At 42.1% G+C, this 23,013-nt stretch overlaps 1 long non-coding RNA gene across 1 annotated transcript; it reads right to left on the bottom strand.

Annotated features, from left to right (window-relative positions):
• Positions 1 to 10,540: 10,540 nt before the first annotated feature.
• On the bottom strand, positions 10,541 to 16,558 carry LOC148314686 (uncharacterized). Its single transcript, XR_015841594.1, has 3 exons — positions 16,454 to 16,558; positions 16,234 to 16,324; positions 10,541 to 10,643 (listed from the first exon to the last, which is right to left on the bottom strand). It is a non-coding gene; the product is annotated as an uncharacterized LOC148314686 (long non-coding RNA).
• Positions 16,559 to 23,013: the final 6,455 nt, after the last annotated feature.

Genomic DNA, 23,013 nt, shown 5'->3' with positions numbered 1-23,013 from the left:
GTTATTAAGCATTCATTTATTTGTATTAGGTTCATTTTGTCTTCTTATTATTGATATTTGACTGATTCATTAAAAGCAGACAATTATGTTTTAGGTTAATTTTTTACCTGACATGTTTCGGCGAGTCTTTCGCCTTCTTCAGAGTGTCGCATGATGGTGTCTTGAGCTGATGTTCCATGAGGGTGTGACTTATCTGTCAAAAAAATGAAAAAAATCAGAGCAGTAAAAGAACAAGCACAACATGAACATTACAAATCAGCAATCACTGACCACTGCAAAAGGGAAAACCACATCATGGACCGGGAGAAGGGCAGGGTCATCCGCACAGAAGAGAACAAACAACAGCGCTGGATCAGAGAGGCCATTGATATCTGCAAGCGAGGCATAAAAACCATGAACAGAGACAAGGGAGCCTTCATCCTCTCTACCACCTGGACCAGCATCTTGGCGGAGTGAACGGACAGCGGGGGGCGTGACTTGCCTTCATTCTTGTGACAGGTAAGTCACGCCCTCATGGAACATCAGCTGATAAAGACGGGTCACAAGACAGCATCATGTGACACTCTGAAGAAGGCGAAAGACTTTCGTATTGTGACATGCTCAAGGCCTAAACACTCATCCGAGCAAATATAAGGTAGATTTTGTTCACCTGCCCGGAGAAAAACATCAACGAAAATAATTTGTATTTGTTTTAACCAGTTGGTGGCGCTACCACTGCGATCAAAAATAAGTTGGCAGCCGTCTTCAGGGCCTGAATATCCTCAAATGTGAAAAATTTCGAGAAGATGGATCATCTGAATCATTTTGCAGGAACTTTTGTTGCCACGGAGAATAATCAGACTCTGCGGCACCGTAATAGCCACGCCCTTCGAAGGAAAGTCACAAAAATAGGGATAGAGTAAGATCAATGTCTTGAGTCTTTTCTAGCCAATTTTCAATCAGATTCGTTAAAAGGGCACCGTGCAGTACGTCAAAATGTAAAAAATGATATTGATTGGCGCAAGGTGTATAACTGAATATAAACATATAGATGTCTTCAGGTACAGACTTTTTATGTACATGTGAAGTTTTGGATTTTTAGCAGCATGTGCAGGAGAGTTATGAAGCATTTTGTCCATTGCGGCGAAGGAAATCTTAAGTGAAAACTTTGAAGCCCCGCCCCCGTCATATAGTATTTCGGAAACAAAAAATTTTAGCCCCAGTGTTTGTCCCAGGTCTTCAGATGCTACAGACAGAATTTTAAGGCAATCAGATGAAGCCTTTAGGATCAGGGTGCAAAAGAATGACCCCTGTAAACATGCAAAAAAGGGCAAAAGTTGGACTTTCAAAAATTCATAACTCACTTCCTGTTCATATTAGACGTTAAAATATCAAATTTTTCGCCATGCCCGATGAGACTGCCAAGTTTGGTGAGTTTTTGTGCATGTTTCGGGGGTCAAAAATGCGATCGAACAATCGGAAAAATAATAATAATAATAATTTCTACAAAAACAATAGGGACTTCGCAGCGGTCGCTGCTCAGGCCCTAATAATAATAATAATAATATTAATAATAATAAAAGTAATAATATTTTCTACAAAAACAATAGGGACCTCGCAGCCGTCGCAGCTCGGGCCCTAATAACAATTTCTAGAAAAACAATAGGGACCTCGCAGCGGTCACTGCTCGGGCCCTAATAATAATAATAATAAAAATAATAATAATTTCCACAAAAACAATGGGGACCTCGTAGCGGTCGCTGCTCAGGCCCTAATAATAATTTCTACAAAAACAATAGGGACCTCGCCGCCGTCGCTGCTCGGGCCCCAATAATAATTTCTACACAAAGTCCATTGTGGTGACCCGCCCCCTTTTAAGTAAATTCAAAATGGCCGACTTCCTGTAAAACCTAGCTCATTGCTCCAAGAGACTTTTTTGTAGGTCTTGGTCTTATACATACAGTGAACCCTCGCTACTTCGCGGTTCACCTTTCGCGGGTTCAGTGCTTCGCGGGTCTAAAAAATATTCGGGGGCATTGTAGTTTCGCCGAGCGGCACGACGGGGCGCTGGAGCGGTTAGACGGCCGGCGTGCGCCGAAGAAGAGCGTGGGCGAAGAGGAGAGTGGACGAAGAAGAGCACGTTCTCCCGGACACGATCGGTGGCGACGTTTCGCGCGGTTCGGACCGTACCAGAGCTCCGGCCGGCATGCGTGGCAGTTAAGCCGTAGAAGAGCACCTTCCCCGGGCACGGGCGGTGCCAAGCGGCCCCTAAGTTTAACCGAATGGAAGCTCCGGAGGAGGAGGGCATGCTCGCGTCACAGTAAGCCGAAGAGGAGCACCTTCCCCGGGCACGGGCGGTTCCAAGCGGCCCCTAAGTTTAACCGAATGGAAGCTCCGGAGGAGGAGGGCATGCTCGCGTCACAGTAAGCCGAAGAGGAGCACCTTCCCCGGGCACGGGCGGTTCCAAGCGGCCCCTAAGTTTAACTGAATGGAAGCTCCGGAGGAGGAGGGCATGCTCGCGTCACAGTAAGCCGAAGAGGAGCACCTTCCCCGGGCATGGGCGGTGCCAAGCGGCCCCTAAGTTTAACCGAATGGAAGTTCCGGGGGAGGAGGGCGGGCGTGTGTCACAGTTAAGCCGAATTGGAGCACCTCTTCCGCCCGGGCACGAGCGGAGCGCGAGGCTGTCAGTTATGAATGAATAAATGAATAAATAAATAAAGAATGCCACCTTTCATTTCACAGGGCACACCGGACGGCGTACCAGCAGGTAAAAGTCGGAGTAATTAAATAAATACAAAAAGAATGGCTGGGGAATAAAAAAATAATACGTTTTAATAATAATTTGGTTTTTTTGTTATAAAATGAATTTCACTCTCTCTCTCCCCGTATATATATATATATATATATATATATATATATATATATATATATATATTTATTATATATATTGTATATATTATATTATTATATATACAAAATAATAACATTAAGATGTCTTCAGGTCGGGACGTTTTATTTACAGGTGAAGGTTTGGATTTTTAGGAGCATGTGCAGGGGAGTTATTAAGCATTCATTTATTTGTATTAGGTTCATTTTGTCTTCTTATTATTGATATTTGACTGATTCATTAAAAGCAGACAATTATGTTTTAGGTTAATTTTTTACCTGACATGTTTCGGCGAGTCTTTCGCCTTCTTCAGAGTGTCGCATGATGGTGTCTTGAGCTGATGTTCCATGAGGGTGTGACTTACCTGTCAAAAAAATGAAAAAATCAGAGCAGTAAAAGAACAAGCACAACATGAACATTACAAATCAGCAATCACTGACCACTGCAAAAGGGAAAACCACATCATGGACCGGGAGAAGGGCAGGGTCATCCGCACAGAAGAGAACAAACAACAGCGCTGGATCAGAGAGGCCATTGAGATCTGCAAGCGAGGCATAAAAACCATGAACAGAGACAAGGGAGCCTTCATCCTCTCTACCACCTGGACCAGCATCTTGGCGGAGTGAACGGACAGCGGGGGGCGTGACTTGCCTTCATTCTTGTGACAGGTAAGTCACGCCCTCATGGAACATCAGCTGATAAAGACGGGTCACAAGACACCATCATGTGACACTCTGAAGAAGGCGAAAGACTTTCGTATTGTGACATGCTCAAGGCCTAAACACTCATCCGAGCAAATATAAGGTAGATTTTGTTAACCTGCCCGGAGAAAAACATCAACGAAAATAATTTGTATTTGTTTTAACCAGTTGGTGGCGCTACCACTGCGATCAAAAATAAGTTGGCAGCCGTCTTCAGGGCCTGAATATCCTCAAATGTGAAAGATTTCCAGAAGATGGATCATCTGAATCATTTTGCAGGAACTTTTGTTGCCACGGAGAATAATCAGACTCTGCGGCACCGTAATAGCCACGCCCTTTGAAGGAAAGTCATAAAAATAGGGATAGAGTAAGATCAATGTCTTGAGTCTTTTCTAGCCAATTTTCAATCGGATTCGTTAAAAGGGCACCGTGCAGTACGTCAAAATGTAAAAATTTATATTGATTGGCGCAAGGTGTATAACTGAATATAAACATATAGATGTCTTCAGGTACCGACTCTTTATGTACATGTGAAGTTTTGGATTTTTAGCAGCACGTGCAGGAGAGTTATTAAGCATTTTGTCCATTGCGGCGAAGGAAATCTTAAGTGAAAACTTTGAAGCCCCGCCCCCGTCATATAGTATTTCGGAAACAAAAAATTTTAGCCCCAGTGTTTGTCCCAGGTCTTAAGATGCTCCAGACAGAACTTTAAGGCAATCAGATGAAGCCTTTAGGATCAGGGTGCAAAAGAATGACCCCTGTAAACATGCAAAAAAGGGCAAAAGTCGGACTTTCAAAAATTCATAACTCACTTCCTGTTCATATTAGACGTTAAAAAATATAAAATTTTTCGCCATGCCCGATGAGACTGCCAAGTTTGGTGAGTTTTTGTGCATGTTTCGGGGGTCAAAAATGCGATCGAACAATCGGAAAAATAATAATAATAATAATTTCTACAAAAACAATAGGGACTTCGCAGCGGTCGCTGCTCAGGCCCTAATAATAATAATAATAATAATAATAAAAGTAATAATAATTTCTACAAAAACAATAGGGACCTCGACGCGGTCGCTGCTCGGGCCCCAATAATAATTTCTACACAAAGTCCATTGTGGAGACCCGCCCCCTTTTAAGTAAATTCAAAATGGCCGACTTCCTGTAAAACCTAGCTCATTGCTCCAAGAGACTTTTTTGTAGGTCTTGGTCTTATACATACAGTGAACCCTAGCTACTTCGAGGTTCACCTTTCGCGAGTTCAGTGCTTCGCGGGTCTAAAAAATATTCGGGGGCATTGTAGTTTCGCCGAGCGGCACGACGGGGCGCTGGAGCGGTTAGACGGCCGGCGGGCGCCGAAGAAGAGCGTGGGCAAAGAGGAGAGTGGACGAAGAAGAGCACGTTCACCCGGACACGATCGGTGGCGACGTTTCGCGCGGTTCGGACCGTACCAGAGCACCGGCCGGCGTGCGTGGCAGTTAAGCCGTAGAGGAGCACCTTCCCCGGGCACGGGCGGTTCCAAGCGGCCCCTGAGTTTAACCGAATGGAAGCTCCGGAGGAGGAGGGCATGCTCGCGTCACAGTAAGCCGAAGAGGAGCACCTTCCCCGGGCACGGGCGGTTCCAAGCGGCCCCTAAGTTTAACCGAATGGAAGCTCCGGAGGAGGAGGGCATGCTCGCGTCACAGTAAGCCGAAGAGGAGCACCTTCCCCGGGCACGGGCGGTGCCAAGCGGCCCCTAAGTTTAACCGAATGGAAGCTCCGGGGGAGGAGGGCGGGCGTGTGTCACAGTTAAGCCGAATTGGAGCACCTCTTCTGCCCGGGCACGAGCGGAGCGCGAGGCTGTCAGTTATGAATGAATAAATGAATAAATAAATAAAGAATGCCACCTTTCATTTCACAGGGCACACCGGACGGCGTACCAGCAGGTAAAAGTCGGAGTAATTAAATAAATACAAAAAGAATGGTTGGGGAATAAAAAAATAATACGTTTTAATAATAATTTGTTTTTTTTGTTATAACATGAATTTCACTCTCTCTCTCTCTCTCTCCCCCCGTATATATATATATATATATATATATATATATATATATATATATATATATATATATTTATTATATATATTGTATATTTTTTTTAAGCATTTTTGAAGGTGCGCCGCTACTTCGCGGATTTTCAGTTTTCGCGGGTGGTCTCGGTCCCCATTAACCGCGATAACCGAGGGTTCACTGTACTCCATAAAATTTACAAAAAGCGAGGTGAAACACTCAACCAGGGCTGCTTTTTTGAACATTTCTCGAGGGCCATGGTGAGCCATTTCAAAAAAGCTGCACAACTCACGTATAAAATATTGATAAATTTGCTCGGCCTGATGTGTGTGTAAAGTTTCACGAGTTGTTGTTCATATTTAGAACCTCATAATCAGCGTTGTTTTATTGCCGAACAGTGCAATGCCACTCCCACAACTTTTCATGAAAAAGGACAAATTTCGTATTATGACATCCTCATGGCCCGAAACAGTCATCCGAGCATATATGAGGGCGACCTTGTTGAGTTGCACGGAGAAAAACATCCAAGAAAATAACTTGTATTAGCTATTAGCAGTTGGTGGCGCTACTACTACGATGAAAAATAAGTTGGTAGATGTCTTCAGGGCTTAAGTATCCTCAAATGTGTGCAACTTCGAGAAGATAGGATCATCTGAGTCATGTTGCTGGAGCTTTTGTTGCCACAGAGTACAATCGGACTTTTCAGCACCGTAATAGCCACGCCTTTTGCCAAAACGTCACAAAATTCGGCAGAGAGTAAGATCATTGTCTAGACTCTTTTCTGACTAATTTTCAGTCGGATTCGTCAAAAGGGCACCGTGCAGTACGTGAAAATTAAAATAAAAAAAATTTTTTGATTCCACTTGGCGGCACTGTGTGTATAACAAAATAATAACATTAAGATGTCTTCAGGTCGGGACGTTTTATTTACAGGTGAAGGTTTGGATTTTTAGGAGCATGTGCAGGGGAGTTATTAAGCATTCATTTATTTGTATTAGGTTCATTTTGTCTTCTTATTATTGATATTTGACTGATTCATTAAAAGCAGACAATTATGTTTTAGGATAATTTTTTACCTGACATGTTTCGGCGAGTCTTTCGCCTTCTTCAGAGTGTCGCATGATGGTGTCTTGAGCTGATGTTCCATGAGGGTGTGGCTTACCTGTCAAAAAAATGAAAAAAATCAGAGCAGTAAAAGAACAAGCACAACATGAACATTACAAATCAGCAATCACTGACCACTGCAAAAGGGAAAACCACATCATGGACCGGGAGAAGGGCAGGGTCATCCGCACAGAAGAGAACAAACAACAGCGCTGGATCAGAGAGGCCATTGACATCTGCAAGCGAGGCATAAAAACCATGAACAGAGACAAGGGAGCCTTCATCCTCTCTACCACCTGGACCAGCATCTTGGCGGAGTGAACGGACAGCGGGGGGCGTGACTTGCCTTCATTCTTGTGACAGGTAAGTCACGCCCTCATGGAACATCAGCTGATAAAGACGGGTCACAAGACACCATCATGTGACACTCTGAAGAAGGCGAAAGACTTTTGTATTGTGACATGCTCAAGGCCTAAACACTCATCCGAGCAAATATAAGGTAGATTTTGTTAACCTGCCCGGAGAAAAACATCAACAAAAATAATTTGTATTTGTTTTAACCAGTTGGTGGCGCTACCACTGCGATCAAAAATAAGTTGGCAGCCGTCTTCAGGGCCTGAATATCCTCAAATGTGAAAAATTTCGAGAAGATGGATCATCTGAATCATTTTGCAGGAACTTTTGTTGCCACGGAGAATAATCAGACTCTGCGGCACCGTAATAGCCACGCCCTTCGAAGGAAAGTCACAAAAATAGGGATAGAGTAAGATCAATGTCTTGAGTCTTTTCTAGCCAATTTTCAATCAGATTCGTTAAAAGGGCACCGTGCAGTACGTCAAAATGTAAAAAATGATATTGATTGGCGCAAGGTGTATAACTGAATATAAACATATAGATGTCTTCAGGTACAGACTCTTTATGTACATGTGAAGTTTTGGATTTTTAGCAGCATGTGCAGGAGAGTTATTAAGCATTTTGTCCATTGCGGCGAAAGAAATCTTAAGTGAAAACTTTGAAGCCCCGCCCCTGTCATATAGTATTTCGGAAACAAAATATTTTAGCCCCAGTGTTTGTCCCAGGTCTTCAGATGCTACAGACAGAATTTTAAGGCAATCAGATGAAGCCTTTAGGATCAGGGTGCAAAAGAATGACCCCTGTAAACATGCAAAAAAGGGCAAAAGTCGGACTTTCAAAAATTCATAACTCACTTCCTGTTCATATTAGACGTTAAAATATCAAATTTTTCGCCATGCCCGATGAGACTGCCAAGTTTGGTGAGTTTTTGTGCATGTTTCGGGGGTCAAAAATGCGATCGAACAATCGGAAAAATAATAATAATAATAATTTCTACAAAAACAATAGGGACTTCGCAGCGGTCGCTGCTCAGGCCCTAATAATAATAATATTATTAATAATAAAAGTAATAATATTTTCTACAAAAACAATAGGGACCTCGCAGCCGTCGCAGCTCGGGCCCTAATAACAATTTCTAGAAAAACAATAGGGACCTCGCAGCGGTCACTGCTCGGGCCCTAATAATAATAATAAAAATAATAATAATTTCCACAAAAACAATGGGGACCTCGTAGCGGTCGCTGCTCGGGCCCTAATAATAATTTCTTCAAAAACAATAGGGACCTCGCCGCCGTCGCTGCTCGGGCCCCAATAATAATTTCTACACAAAGTCCATTGTGGTGACCCGCCCCCTTTTAAGTAAATTAAAAATGGCCGACTTCCTGTAAAACCAAGCTCATTGCTCCAAGAGACTTTTTTGTAGGTCTTGGTCTTATACATACAGTGAACCCTCGCTACTTCGCGGTTCACCTTTCGCGGGTTCAGTGCTTCGCGGGTCTAAAAAATATTCGGGGGCATTGTAGTTTCGCCGAGCGGCACGACGGGGCGCTGGAGCAGTTAGACGGCCGGCGTGCGCCGAAGAAGAGCGTGGGCGAAGAGGAGAGTGGACGAAGAAGAGCACGTTCCCCCGGACACGATCGGTGGCGACGTTTCGCGCGGTTTGAACCGTACCAGAGCTCCGGCCGGCGTGCGTGGCAGTTAAGCCGTAGAGGAACACCTTCCCCGGGCACGGGCGGTGCCAAGCGGCCCCTAAGTTTAACCGAATGGAAGCTCCGGAGGAGGAGGGCATGCTCGCGTCACAGTAAGCCGAAGAGGAGCACCTTCCCCGGGCACGGGCGGTTCCAAGCGGCCCCTAAGGTTAACCGAATGGAAGCTCCGGAGGAGGAGGGCATGCTCGCGTCACAGTAAGCCGAAGAGGAGCACCTTCCACGGGCACGGGCGGTTCCAAGCGGCCCCTAAGTTTAACCGAATGGAAGCTCCGGAGGAGGAGGGGATGCTCGCGTCACAGTAAGCCGAAGAGGAGCACCTTCCCCGGGCACGGGCGGTTTCAAGCGGCCCCTAAGTTTAACTGAATGGAAGCTCCGGAGGAGGAGGGTATGCTCGCGTCACAGTAAGCCGAAGAGGAGCACCTTCCCCGGGCACGGGCGGTGCCAAGCGGCCCCTAAGTTTAACCGAATGGAAGTTCCGGGGGAGGAGGGCGGGCGTGTGTCACAGTTAAGCCGAATTGGAGCACCTCTTCCGCCCGGGCACGAGCGGAGCGCGAGGCTGTCAGTTATGAATGAATAAATGAATAAATAAATAAACAATGCCACCTTTCATTTCACAGGGCACACCGGACGGCGTACCAGCAGGTAAAAGTCGGAGTAATTAAATAAATACAAAAAGAATGGCTGGGGAATTAAAAAATAATATGTTTTAATAATAATTTGTTTTTTTTTGTTGTAACATGAATTTCACTCTCTCTCTCCCCGTATATATATATATATATATATATATATATATATATATATATATATATATATATATATATATAAATTTGCTCGGCCTGATGTGTGTGTAAAGTTTCACGAGTTGTCGTTCATATTTACAACCTCATAATCAGCGTTGTTTTATTGCCGAACAGTGCAATGCCACTCCCACAACCTTTCACGAAAAAGGACGAATTTCGTATTGTGACATCCTCATGGCCGAAACAGTAATCCGAGCATATATGAGGGCGACCTTGTTGAGTTGCACGGAGAAAAACATCCAAGAAAATAACTTGTATTAGCTTTTACCAGTTGGTGGCGCTACTACTACGATGAAAAATAAGTTGGTAGAAGTCTTCAGGGCTGAAGTATCCTCAAATGTGTACAACTTCGAGAAGATAGGATCATCTGAGTCATGTTGCCGGAGCTTTTGTTGTCACAAAGTACAATCGGACTTTTCAGCACCGTAATAGCCACGCCTTTTGCCAAAACGTCACAAAATTCGGCAGAGAGTAAGATCATTGTCTTGAGTCTTTTCTGACTAATTTTCAGTCGGATTCGTCAGAAGGGCACCGTGCAGTACGTGAAAATTAAAATAAAAACAAATTTTTGATTCCACTTGGCGGCGCTGTGTGTAAAACAAAATAATAACATTAAGATGTCTTCAGGTCGGGACGTTTTATTTACAGGTGAAGGTTTGGATTTTTAGGAGCATGTGCAGGGGAGTTATTAAGCATTCATTTATTTGTATTAGGTTCATTTTGTCTTCTTATTATTGATATTTGACTGATTCATTAAAAGCAGACATTTATGTTTTAGGTTAATTTTTTACCTGACATGTTTCGGCGAGTCTTTCGCCTTCTTCAGAGTGTCGCATGATGGTGTCTTGAGACCAGTCTTTATCAGCTGATGTTCCATGAGGGTGTGACTTACCTGTCAAAAAAATTAAAAAATCAGAGCAGTAAAAGAACAAGCACAACATGAACATTACAAATCAGCAATCACTGACCACTGCAAAAGGGAAAACCACATCATGGACCGGGAGAAGGGCAGGGTCATCCGCACAGAAGAGAACAAACTACAGCGCTGGATCAGAGAGGCCATTGAGATCTGCAAGCGAGGCATAAAAACCATGAACAGAGACAAGGGAGCCTTCATCCTCTCTACCACCTGGAGCAGCGTCTTGGCGGAGTGAATGGACAGCGGGGGGCGTGACTTGCCTTCATTCTTGTGACAGGTAAGGCACGCCTTCATGGAACATCAGCTGATAAAGACAGGTCACAAGACACCATCACAGGGTTCGAAGTTAACTTTAAAAACTGCTTGCCCATAGGGCAAGTGCCACTAAAATTTGCCTTGCCCGAGTGGCCAAATTACTTGCCCAACTTGGGCAAGTGACAATTTTTTTTCTCTTGCCCTGAGTGACTTTTTGTATGACAAAGTGTCTAATTACAAATTGCATGAATTTTTTGTTCGGACAGTTCCCGCCTAGAAAGAATTAAAAATACGTTACAATCATAAGGGTTGCTTATTGAAAAATGTATCATGTATTAACACATTAATTAGGTGTCTGCTGACCCAGGATTATGTTATTGTTATGTTATGTTATATATGAAAGAGAATGTGGAATGACACTGAACGATGGAAGGTGGAAGGATGTGGAAAGATTGTGAATGACATTGAATGATTTGGAATGACACTGAAAGATTTTGAATAATACTGAATGACACTGAATGAAGTAAAACTTTCTGGGAACGGGCCAATTCAAGATAGCTGCCGCACTGTGGGGGAGGCTTTGGTACCAAATTTGGAAAGAGACCCAAACGGTTGGGTCCATTTTATATCAGTGTGGGGGTGAAACGTTGGTCTCGGCGGAGCTGTCTGAATATTGGAGAAGTTAGAAGACAAAGTAAAACAGAACAATTAAAATCACTCTTCAAATACATATTGTTTGGTGGGCAGAGCATGATTTACAGCTCACCATTTTATTGCATGCACCAAGCATGTTATACATTTTTCTGTCCATGGGATGGCGTAGTCAAGAAAAATGAAGCATCTCGAAGCCCATTCGTGTGTGAAGTATTTCCCTGCAGGGCTTGGCTGCTTTATGGGGCTTCATTTTGCCATCACTAGTTTTAGATAGTTTTAATTTTTGAAAGAGCATTTTTGTTTTAGTATTAAGGTAGGCCAGAAATGGAATGAAATGCAGAGATAGAAATGACACAGGAAAAATTTGGCTAGAAGGGCTATAATTTTCATTAAAGCAGAGAAGAAAATAGAAACTACAAAAAACATTGATGTGTACTTGTCCACTTTAAGGTAGAACTGGTTGAAGTGAAATGAGTCACAAGATTGGAAAAATAGGAAATAAAATAGAATTAACATGTTCATTTTTGTGATAAGAAATTTGTGATTAGGTGAAAAGGGGGAAAAAAAGAGAATTACAGGCTTTTCAAATAAAACAACCTAATTTAAATTGGCCAACTTGTAAAATGGAAAAGAAAATTCTAAATTATGCACAGAAAGCATGAACGTGTTGGGCAGAAGGAAGGAAAAAGAAAAGAAAGAAAGGAGGAAGCAGTAAGTCTTGTTACAAAACATTAACTTTTCAGGACGAGTTGTGGTAGCAATGGAGGATCACGTGACGTAAAAAGTCAAACATAAAAGTGTGTGTAGAAGGAGTTCTACATCAACATGCGTTTTACTCATTAGGCCGTGATACACTGACAAAATTGGACTTCAATAGAATTAATAAGCACGGGCGAATTCAAACAAACGTCAAAACTTTAAAGGGGCACATTGTCAGTGATAAGAAAGAGAAAAGATATTGCCAGACCACTTTTCTGTAAAAACTTTCCTTGGGACGCCTCGGTGACCCCCATTAAATCCCTGACCCTTCATAGATAAAGTTGAGGCCCAGTGCCTCTCAGGGCTGTAATTTATGTGGCAGAGAAAGGTCCAACAAGCCTTGGTAATCTTTAAAACAGTATCGTCATGGCCATGGAATGGGTTGTGTATGTTGGAACTTGTGAAGATACACTACAAGATTGTATCGACAAAGCATCTTAACGCACTACCAAATTATTATAAGCCATTTGAGCAAAACAGTGACTGCAAAAAATGACTTCATTAGCCTGGGTTACTGCAGGAACCAGGGCAAAATGAATTCATTTGCATATTTAGTCACAACAATTTGGATTTCGTGGCAGAGAACCACTTAGAGTGTGATTAAGAGCTTTCACTGCTCCTTTAAGGAATCAAAAAATTACATTCTTTTCCCACCACATTCACATTGCACGCCGGCCTAATTGTCACAGGGACACATTATACTGATAAGTTGCGGTGCATTTCAGCCCAGCGTCATTTTTTCCCCGCATCATCTAGGAGGCGCCACACGACTGTGGAGCCGTCCAAATTATCACCAAACCGCGACTTGACCTTCCTCCCGACTGGAGGAACTCAGACTTGTAACACAGACCAGGTGGGCATTCCAGACTGATAAGAAGTAAAAGTGTTTGAGAACCAAGGTCGCAGCCTGAAATCAAACTGACTTTTATGCGATGGGAGTACTAACATTGTGATACCAACGGATAAGAGATTGTTAGGATAAGCAGGAAGAGCGTAGGCGGGTGTGAGCTAATTAAAATTTGGGGTTTCCCATCTTGTATGAGTTGTATGGTTACAATGTGGACTGACAATCAAGATAAATGTTCATGCGTTCTGTCGACATTGGGCTTTAAAAACCACAACAGGAAAAGAAAAGTTGTGCATAAAGCACGTCTAAAATAGTTATTTGTGAACGCAAAATTCACTTAACAGAAAATGACACAATTACAATTGGAAACTGCCTCGCCTTTATATCGACACAGCGCAGCTAAAAGGGAAAATGAACACACCCCCACACGCAGAAAATCAACTTGACAATTTGATCCCACGCCAGGGAAAAAGGTACCAGTAATTGAACGCACACATTGGGAGAACAAAGGTGCAAACATTGCTGAGGACAGGATCAGCAAATTGGCAGATGGCAAATCCTGGCTGCCTAATTCATTGATTGGAAAAGTAATAAGAGTGACACACGAGCATAACCATGTGTCAAGAGAGGGGTAGTATGATATGAAATTGTTCCCACATACAGACTTTTCAACAAAAAACTTTTTTTTAGACAGTGTTATTTGTTTGAGATGCAATATTGTTTGGTTGTAATTATGTTTTCAAAATGGATTAAGTTGTTTCCGACAACATATGTTGATGCTAAAACAGTTGGAAAAAGTGTTGTGTAATCAAATTGTCAGGTTCAATCACCTAAGCATTCACTGAACATAGGCTAAATGAATGGAAGGAAGACAAGAGTTGATCTTTTACTCGCGAGGAGAACGAACGGAGGTGTGCTCAGTTACATCTCCAAATTCGTTCTGGAGCACACTCCGCCGAGCCCTCTATTTTATTAGGGAAGTCCCTAACAATACAATGTATTTGCACTAAGGGATGAAGGGGGGAGCACCAGCAGGAACATGTAAACATCTCAGACACAAGAGGAAAGACAGACATCAATGGCAGTCATCCACTGATTGAAAAGGCAGATATGCCCTTTTAGTGCTCTGGTACTAAAGTCTCAGTCCTTTTGTTTCAGAGGTGTGTCTCAGCACACCTCCTTTGATGTTGCAGACGTTGATCCAGTCTTCAGGCATCCGCTTCTCTGTGAAGTCTTCTCATCCATATGGTCAAACATGGGTCACGCTGTGGAACAATTCTTTTGCAATACTAATAGAGTAAAATATGGGATAAAATACATCTTCAACCTAACACAAATTATCCTGACATTTGGAATTTCAAGAAGTGATTTGAAGTGAAAATTATGCATTTGTGAATGATGTTGTAACAAGTGGGACAGTTGTTGCAAAATTGACTCAAAGCGTCATTGTGCATACAGTCTGCAGGACTTGTGGAACGCACTAATGGGACTGTTAAGGGCAGACTTATCAAGACAATGAGGGAAAAAAAGGAGACAATGACCAGACTGTGTTTCAATCACAGCAATGAGGATAGTGCCAGCCGAAGTTAGGACACTATCCCCTATCGACTCTCAGGTTCATCAGAACCACCAGCGACTGGCACATCAGTCCCAGTCCACATGGGAAACATGTTTTGACCAAAAAAAAAAAAAAAAAAAAAAAGACGCAATTACTGGTCAGTGTGTTCTGATCCACAGAGAAATCACGTCCGTGTGGGAGACCAACTCTTCTTCAAGGTGCTGAAACGACTTCGTTGGGACAAGTGAATGCTGAGATGGCCCTCGCCAGATGATTGCAGTGACCCCGACGGCAGCAAAGGTCGCGGGGCGTGGCAGCTGGATCCACCAGTTGCAGTACAAGCTTCTCCGGTTTCCAGCTAAAGGCCGAGCAACGCGAATCCCTCGAACAGGAGCCCACCTGAGTCACAATATCGGACCACACGCACATCGGAACCGCACAACCAGCCACAGATACGAATGTTGAAGCCACAGAACAAAAAGATTAGATATTGTTTGGAAATTAATGACGTACATAAAGAATTTTAGCCTTGATTGGAGAACATTACTGCATTTACATTTTTAATAAAATGAAACAATTATTGATGTTATGACCACTACGAAGAATTTGAAAGACAATATATCGGGATAATTATGGTTTTCATTTTTGTTATGTGTAGTCTGTTCATGTTGCATTATTCTTATGACAAAGATGATTATTAACTGCATGTTTGTTGCCCAAATGTACCATTACAACCTGATTGATGTTGAGAATGACGAATTCGAACTGGACAATGACAAACTCGAACTGGACACTGAAACCTAAATAACACATGGACCCTTTTGCCCCTGCCCCCACACATGCACACACATACACCACACACGAAGATCCGGGAGGTAAAGACGGCTGTCCCCTCCTACAACGAGGCAAGGGCCTCCATCAAGTCGCCGCAGAGACAAGCTCTGCGTGGAGACAAGCTCTGCGTGGAGACAGTTTTGTTATTTTTCACTAGGTATATTGAAGTTTTTTTATGTTTTATTCCCAAGTGACCAACATACCATGAGAATCTCGTTCCACGCCGGAAGGGAGGAGGGGAATTTTGTCCCTACTGAGGGTTTTCGCCCCTCCACGGATGACCACACTGTTGTATGATTTCATTATGATGATCTGTCTTAAAGCCGTAAGGACATGATTTAAACCCACAAACGGGGGAATGTGAGATGGGATGAGGATATGTAAATAGTTTGTGTATTTCTAATCATGTTTTTATACACTATTTGTATCAGTTATAATTGCGCACACACACACAGACACTCACATTATTGCTTTAGCACACACGCGCACAACTGGAACACACGCACACACTTTAGTTTCGAATTCCTGACTGACTACTGTGGTTGATTGCTTCCTGCCTGCCTGCTAGAATTTCAGACAGACCTCCATTGTCTGCTTAGGTTGCTGATAAAAGACCGAACGGGTGGTAGAGAGTGAGAGAGAGTGCGCGAGATTGAACTGGCAAGACGCCTGCTTCACCTCCTGACTTCCTCTCCCATTCGCGAATGGTCAAAAACAAAACTCTAACTGGTTTGGTCTGGATTTATGCCACCTTCAGTCTAAAAATGGCGTCAGGACGTTTTAAACCTGACAGTTGCCTTGAGATCTCCGAGCTCGAACTGCCCTATTCCCACCTTGATCACAAGCTCCCATGAACCACTTGGACAGGGTTGCCTGTGTCCTTCTCGTTGATGTCCTTTGTGGCTCCATTCCTTTTCAGTGCTCCTAAAACAAAAAAGACAAGAAGTCAACTTAGTAAAGCTATTTAATGATTGTGAAACCTTATGGGACATGCTGAAATGTCTTCACACCACAATCCCTTAAAAAAAAAAAATATATATATATATATATTACCGTATAGAACATCAGAAAAAGGCAGGTCTCGGCGCTTGTTCTTGCTACGATGTCCAAAGAGATTGTACTTCAGAGACAGAGGATTTGTCATGATGAACGCCATCATTGTTCTGACACTATCGTCCAATCCACCAATACCTGCAACCATTATAACATGGGTGTCACTCGATCCAGATAATCATCACACACTTAAAAATATTTTGGCAGTTAAACTGGGTATGATAAACGTCACAGGAAAGGAATTGTCGATTAAGTGAACAGCTTCGGTAACGCCATATACACTCAAAGGGCAAGAGCCCAACATTCTACCAAAATGATTATGATTAGGGAGGTAACGATTCACTCTAGCCCCGATTCGATTTTTGATTTTCAGTTCCCGATTTCGATTCGATATTTTAATTGTTTTAAGTTGCTGCCACGTTTGTCTCTGTGCGCTCGTGTGATGCTGCAGCGATCCACAAACAAAATATGTCTATACGTCTTGTGCATTTTGAATGGAACCAAAAAACAATACACGATGCCAAATTGTACTATTATTATGAAACTGCCTATGAGTAGTAAAAGAAATACTTGTAAAAATATTTCACATTTTTAGAGCCCCAATACATTCTTTTAAATATAGAAGGGACTGAAATCATGTGAAAATTGAGTCTTTTTCTCAGTTTCCGACTTGGGGTGAACACATTCGGCTTATCATAGTTGCAGTTGACCATCTTGAACTCTGAAGTCTTTCAACTCGGCCTTCCGAATCAGGGTTTTAGAGGTGGGGCTATTTAGTGATACAGTAGGATGGTTTGATCTCTGTAGCTCCAGAATCAGGAATGTACTGGGACTGGGGTTCCTACTTGGGTTTAGGGTACCTAATTTTATATTTCAAGAAATTAAATAATTATTTATAATTTTGAAGATAATACATTAAAATTTCATCATTTTCATACCTGCATTAGATCCTGCAGTAGACTCACAGACTCAACACGTTGGATGTACTCAAGGACCTTCTGCAGCGCCTCTCTTGGTTAGGAAGCTTTTTCTCTGTGACAATCCATGGGGAGGTGTAGATGGTACTTCGTCATCACAGGCTTCAGACTCGTCACTTGAGAAAACATCCCTGCAATGGATGCATAGACACTTGGGCATGAATGTCATTTAACAACAAAAGCTAGAACAAAAAGCTTTGCATTTAAAAGAATACATCTGTGATGGGGAAGCCAGGTTAAAGTGTTAATTTTATAATTATGTAATTAGCTGCAGGTTAGTCTAGTGAAGGTGTAATCACTTCTATTTTGGAGCATAGCTTTTGCTCTGTCCAATCATTGCCTCACCGGCTGAAACCCACATTCGGGTATTTTACAAACCAAAAACTTAAATACCTGTACAGCTCTCATTTTTAACTTATTTTCTCTAACCTTTACCCACAAAATTTGAATATTCAAAATAAAAGTACACAAAGAAGTCACAATTTTTCCACATTAGTTACTTACGTAGTTCCTCTCAAATGCAGCTCAACACTGCATTGAATTAGAGCTTGATAAGCCTAAACACAAAACATACAAAGCACATTGTGGCATGATTCTGAATGAGCCAATCTAGCATTTCAACATCTGTTCAACTGTTGGAACTATTATCTGACTCTATTAACCAACATTCATCCAACAATTATGCGCGCTCGTTTTGGACACTGCATTGAATTAGAGCTTGATAAACCCACACACAAAACATACAAAGCACATTGTGGCATGATTCTGAATGAGCCAATCTAGCATTTCAATATCTGTTCAACTTTCATCTTGAATTTCTATTATTTAAATAACAGGCAACATTCAACAGTTAATATGTTTTGCTTTACTTACCCAAATCAAACACATCACAAAAAAGCCTTAAATGAGCTAGTGGAGTAGATTGTATTAATTTGAGTGAAAGCTTAAGTCTTTTGGAGAATTTTGGAGAGAGATCGAGGGACACTGTGTTTAGCGTCGTAGGCCCAATGCTAACAATATGTAGCTCGTTGTAAAGGTCCTCATAAAAATAAATAAAACACACAACGCTTATCAGTATTATTAAAAGGGTGATTATAATGTACTTAAGTTTTCCCCAAAATAATTCGAGTACGTACGTTGTTGATATACCCTCTGTGTTCTCGTCACTTATCATTTTAGCATACTGTGTTTTAGCTAACGCACCAAGCAGTTTTCCAACACAGGCAACCTTGAAAAATTACAAAACACATTGTAAAGTAAGTCTAAAAAATGAGAGCCAGACATTTACCCAAGATTAATTAATTAATTCAATTATCGTTCGGGACTCACCGTGCTTTCAGCTCTTCTGCCGCACCTCAAAGACCGCGTAGCTTGCATTCGCTCCTTTTCTCACAGTTTGAATATGCTGCCTTCAAAAGAATCTGTAATTTTGACAACTCCGAATTGAATCTACAAAAATCAAGCAATAAGGTAGAAATAACTTCAAATATACTTTGAATAAAGATCTTTCACAGCATACAGAATTAATAAAATAACATTAATTAATAATGTTGATTTTGTTTATTTAAAAAAAAGTAACTGTGTTGACTGTTGGATGTGGCTGACAATGCTGGACCTGCCTTGTCAAATAGTTCATAGATGACAATCTTAGCTGTCTGGTATATTATAAAATGTTATCTTGTCCCTTAAGGGTTATTAAGTCACAGTTGGGGGTACATGTAAATTCACAAAATATAACGTCCAGCCTTGTTAAATTTAGCATAGATAAATACATGAATTTAATTTTAATAAATCAATCAATCCTCTGTACTGCTTCTTGTCCTCACAAGGGTCCCCGGGAGTGCTGGAGCCTATCCCAGCTGTCTTCGGGCAGTCGACAGGGTACACCCTGAACTGGTTGCCAGTCAATCGCAGGGCACACAGAGACAAGCAACCATCCGCTCTCACACTCAGACCTTGGACCAGTGACCAATCAACCTATCATGGATGTTTTTGGAAAGTGGGAGGAAACCGGCGAAAACCCTAGCAGGCACAGGGAGAACCTTGCACTTCTGTACTGTGATGCGGACTTGCTAACCAGTCCGCCACCGTGCCGCTTGTTCTAAAGAGTCCCAGAAAATAAAAACACCCGTCCATTAGTCAAAAGCGGAAAAAGTCCAACAACAACCCGACCATAATTTGCATTGTTCCATAAGTTAAATCAATGTCAAACCTAATAAAAGCTGACTTCTGGTCCTCAAAAATCCTACACTTATTTTAGTCCTTTCACAATCTCGCAGCATAGGCTCCATGGCCATGTCTCTATCGTTTTGGCATCCATTGAATAGTTCTACTGAGAATAGTCTTCGGGTGGTTACTATTAGCATAGCATGCATTAAATATCAAAAAGGCTCCAGAACAAATTTTCAAACCCATGCCCGCTTAGCTCATCTATAACCCATAACAGGACCCAGACATGGTTGACCAGCTCTAACCTATGCCCACTTATCCCACACATAACCCAAACAGGACCGATAAATGGTGACCACTTCTAACCCATGCCCACTTAGCCCACACATAACCCAAATAGGACCCAGACATGGTTGACCAGCTCTAACCCATGCCCACTTGGCCCATATACAGCCCATATGAGACCCTCACATGGTTGACCAGTTCTAACCCATGCCCACTTAGCCCACACATAACCCAAATAGGACCTATAAATGGTTTCAGTAGTAGATTCAGTAGTTTTTATCATTACAGCATTTTCCCCTCTGTATAATGGACAGACATTAGGAGTCTTTCCTTACACTTAGATACGTTTATACTGTGTATATTTGCATGCTTTTTATGAATGTCTGCTGCTAATGTTATACATTAACGGCTACATTACGCCGCCGACTCTGTGTGAGCTATATCTTTGCTGCTGTAACACCTCAAATTTCCCCATTGTGGGACTAATAAAGGACATCTTTATCTTTATCTTTACCAGTTCTAACCCATGCCCACTTAGCCCATACACAACCCGTATTGCACCCACAACATTTGCCCAGTTTAAGCCCATGCCCACCAATCCCAGATGGCGCCCACATGGAACCCTGTACCATTGCCCACTTCTAGCCCATTCCCACTTGGTACCCAGGAATCCCGCATTTACCCCATTTGGGGCCCAGTTGGACATGTTGGCTGGGTACAGTACTTTTATTCTTGCAGTATTTTTATCATTGCAGTATTTTCAATCATTCAGTATTTTTTTTTATCATTGCAGCGTTTTTATTTATTTCCCCTCTGAACCATAGACAGGCATTAGGAGTGTTTCCTTACACTTGTATATGTTGTGGGCTGTAAGTGTGTATATACATGGGGATCTGTGTATATACGTATATACTGTGTATATTTGCATGCTTTTTATGAATGCCTGCTGCCAATGTTATACATTAACGGCTACATTACGTCGGTGCCACTGTGTGATGTATATCTTTGCTGCTGTAACACTGCAAATGTCCCCGTTATGGGACAATTAAAAGACATCTTTATCTTTAGAAATTGAAGATTCACTTGCGAGGCCATTTTCAACACGGACCTTTCAAGAGAAGCTATATCGTCCAACACTCGGTCAGTGCTGTCTAAGTGCTTTTCTGTATATTGTTTGTCCACCCGTGGTGTCATAAATTATGGTATTATGAGGGGGATTTATTCAAGTAGGACGAAGTAGGACTTCATTGAAGGCCCAGGTGTGAAATGCATGGCCCTCCACTGGTTCAAATAATATCTAAAACTAAATTACCAGTTACATGTGCAATTTCAATATTCAACAATTATCTCAACAAAAAAGGACAATCTGAATTTTTTTTAAATGCACAATAAAACAGAAAAGCCATTTCCGGGTATTTTACAATTCAGTCTTCATTGGGGAAAAAACATTCAACAATTTGCTTTTCTTATTTAATACATAGTTCAGCACAGCAGGTGGCGGACAAGCACCTTAAAACGTCATTCGCCTACACAAGGAAGAAGAACATGCCCGAGGCGCTCCCGTGTCCTCGTCTTTCGGTCAACCTGAGAATAATGTTCTTGAGGATTAAAGTTTATAAATGTAAGTATGATGTGATTTTTTATTTTATTTTATGTTGTTGAACAGTGTTTTTGTTTATTTTATAATTTCGTCATTAAAAGGCTGTGGCGGTTGGAGAGTCAGCTTCGTGTTAGGGCGTGTTAAAGATCCCGATACCCACACTACACCCTCATTGAAGTATATACGAGTAAAATTATTCGAGCGCGCAGCCAAAGTATAATGTTCACTATTATTTGCGGACTTAACCAAAATCCCATTGAACTGGCGATGTTCGGTGGAATTCTTGTGCCCATGCTGAAAAAAATTATACACAGCGCCGCCAAGTGGAATCAAAAATTTTTTTTAATTTTAATTTTCACGTACTGCACGGTGCCCTTTTGACGAATCCGACTGAAAATTAGTCAGAAAAGACTCACTTACTCTCTGCCGAATTTTGTGACGTTTTGGCAAAAGGCGTGGCTATTACGGTGCTGAAAAGTCCGATTGTACTCTGTGGCAACAAAAGCTCCGGCAACATTACTCAGATGATACTATCTTCTCGAAGTTGTACACATTTGAGGATACTTCAGCCCTGAAGACATCCACCAACTTATTTTTCATCGTAGTAGTAGCGCCACCAACTGGTAAAAGCTAATACAAGTTATTTTTTTGGATGTTTTTCTCCGTGCAACTCAACAAGGTCGCCCTCATATATGCTCGGATGACTGTTTCGGCCATGAGGATGTCACAATACGAAATTCATCCTTTTTCGTGAAAAGTTGTGGGCAATAAAACAACGCTGATTATGAGGTTCTAAATATGAACGACAACTCGTGAAACTTTACACACACATCAGGCAGAGCAAATTTATCAATATTTTATACGTTAGTTGTGCAGCTATTTTGAAATGGCTCGCCATGGCCCTCGAGAAATGTTAAAAAAAGCAGCCCTGGTTGAGTGTTTCACCTCGCTTTTTGTAAATTTTATGGAGTACAGTGAACCCTCGGTTATCGCGGTTAATGGGGACCGAGACCACCCGCGAAAACTGAAAATCCGCGAAGTAGCGGCGCACCTTCAAAAATGCTTAAAAAAAAATACAATATATATAATAAATATATATATATATATATACGGGGAGAGAGAGAGAGAGTGAAATTCATGTTAGAACAAAAAAAACAAATTATTATTAAAACGTATTATTTTTTTATTCCCCAGCCATTCTTTTTGTATTTATTTAATTACTCAGACTTTTACCTGCTGGTACGCCGTCTGGTGTGCCCTGTGAAATGAAAGGTGCCATTCTTTATTTATTTATTTATTTATTCATTTATTCATTCATAACTGACAGCTTCGCGCTCCGCTCGTGCCCGGGCGGAAGAGGTGCTCCAATTCGGCTTAACTGTGACACACGCCCACCCTCCTCCCCCGGAGCTTCCATTCGGTTAAACTTAGGGGCCGCTTGGCACCGCCCGTGCCCGGGGAAGGTGCTCCTCTTCGGCTTACTGTGACGCGAGCATGCCCTCCTCCTCCGGTGCTTCCATTCGGTTAAA

Source organism: Idiotropiscis lumnitzeri, unplaced genomic scaffold (genome assembly GCF_059441095.1).
Source record: "Idiotropiscis lumnitzeri isolate Australia: NSW breed Sydney's pygmy pipehorse unplaced genomic scaffold, RoL_Ilum_1.0 HiC_scaffold_252, whole genome shotgun sequence".
NCBI lineage: Eukaryota > Metazoa > Chordata > Actinopteri > Syngnathiformes > Syngnathidae > Idiotropiscis > Idiotropiscis lumnitzeri.
Note: the sequence above shows the minus strand (reverse complement) of the source record. Positions and strands in the feature narration are given on the sequence as shown.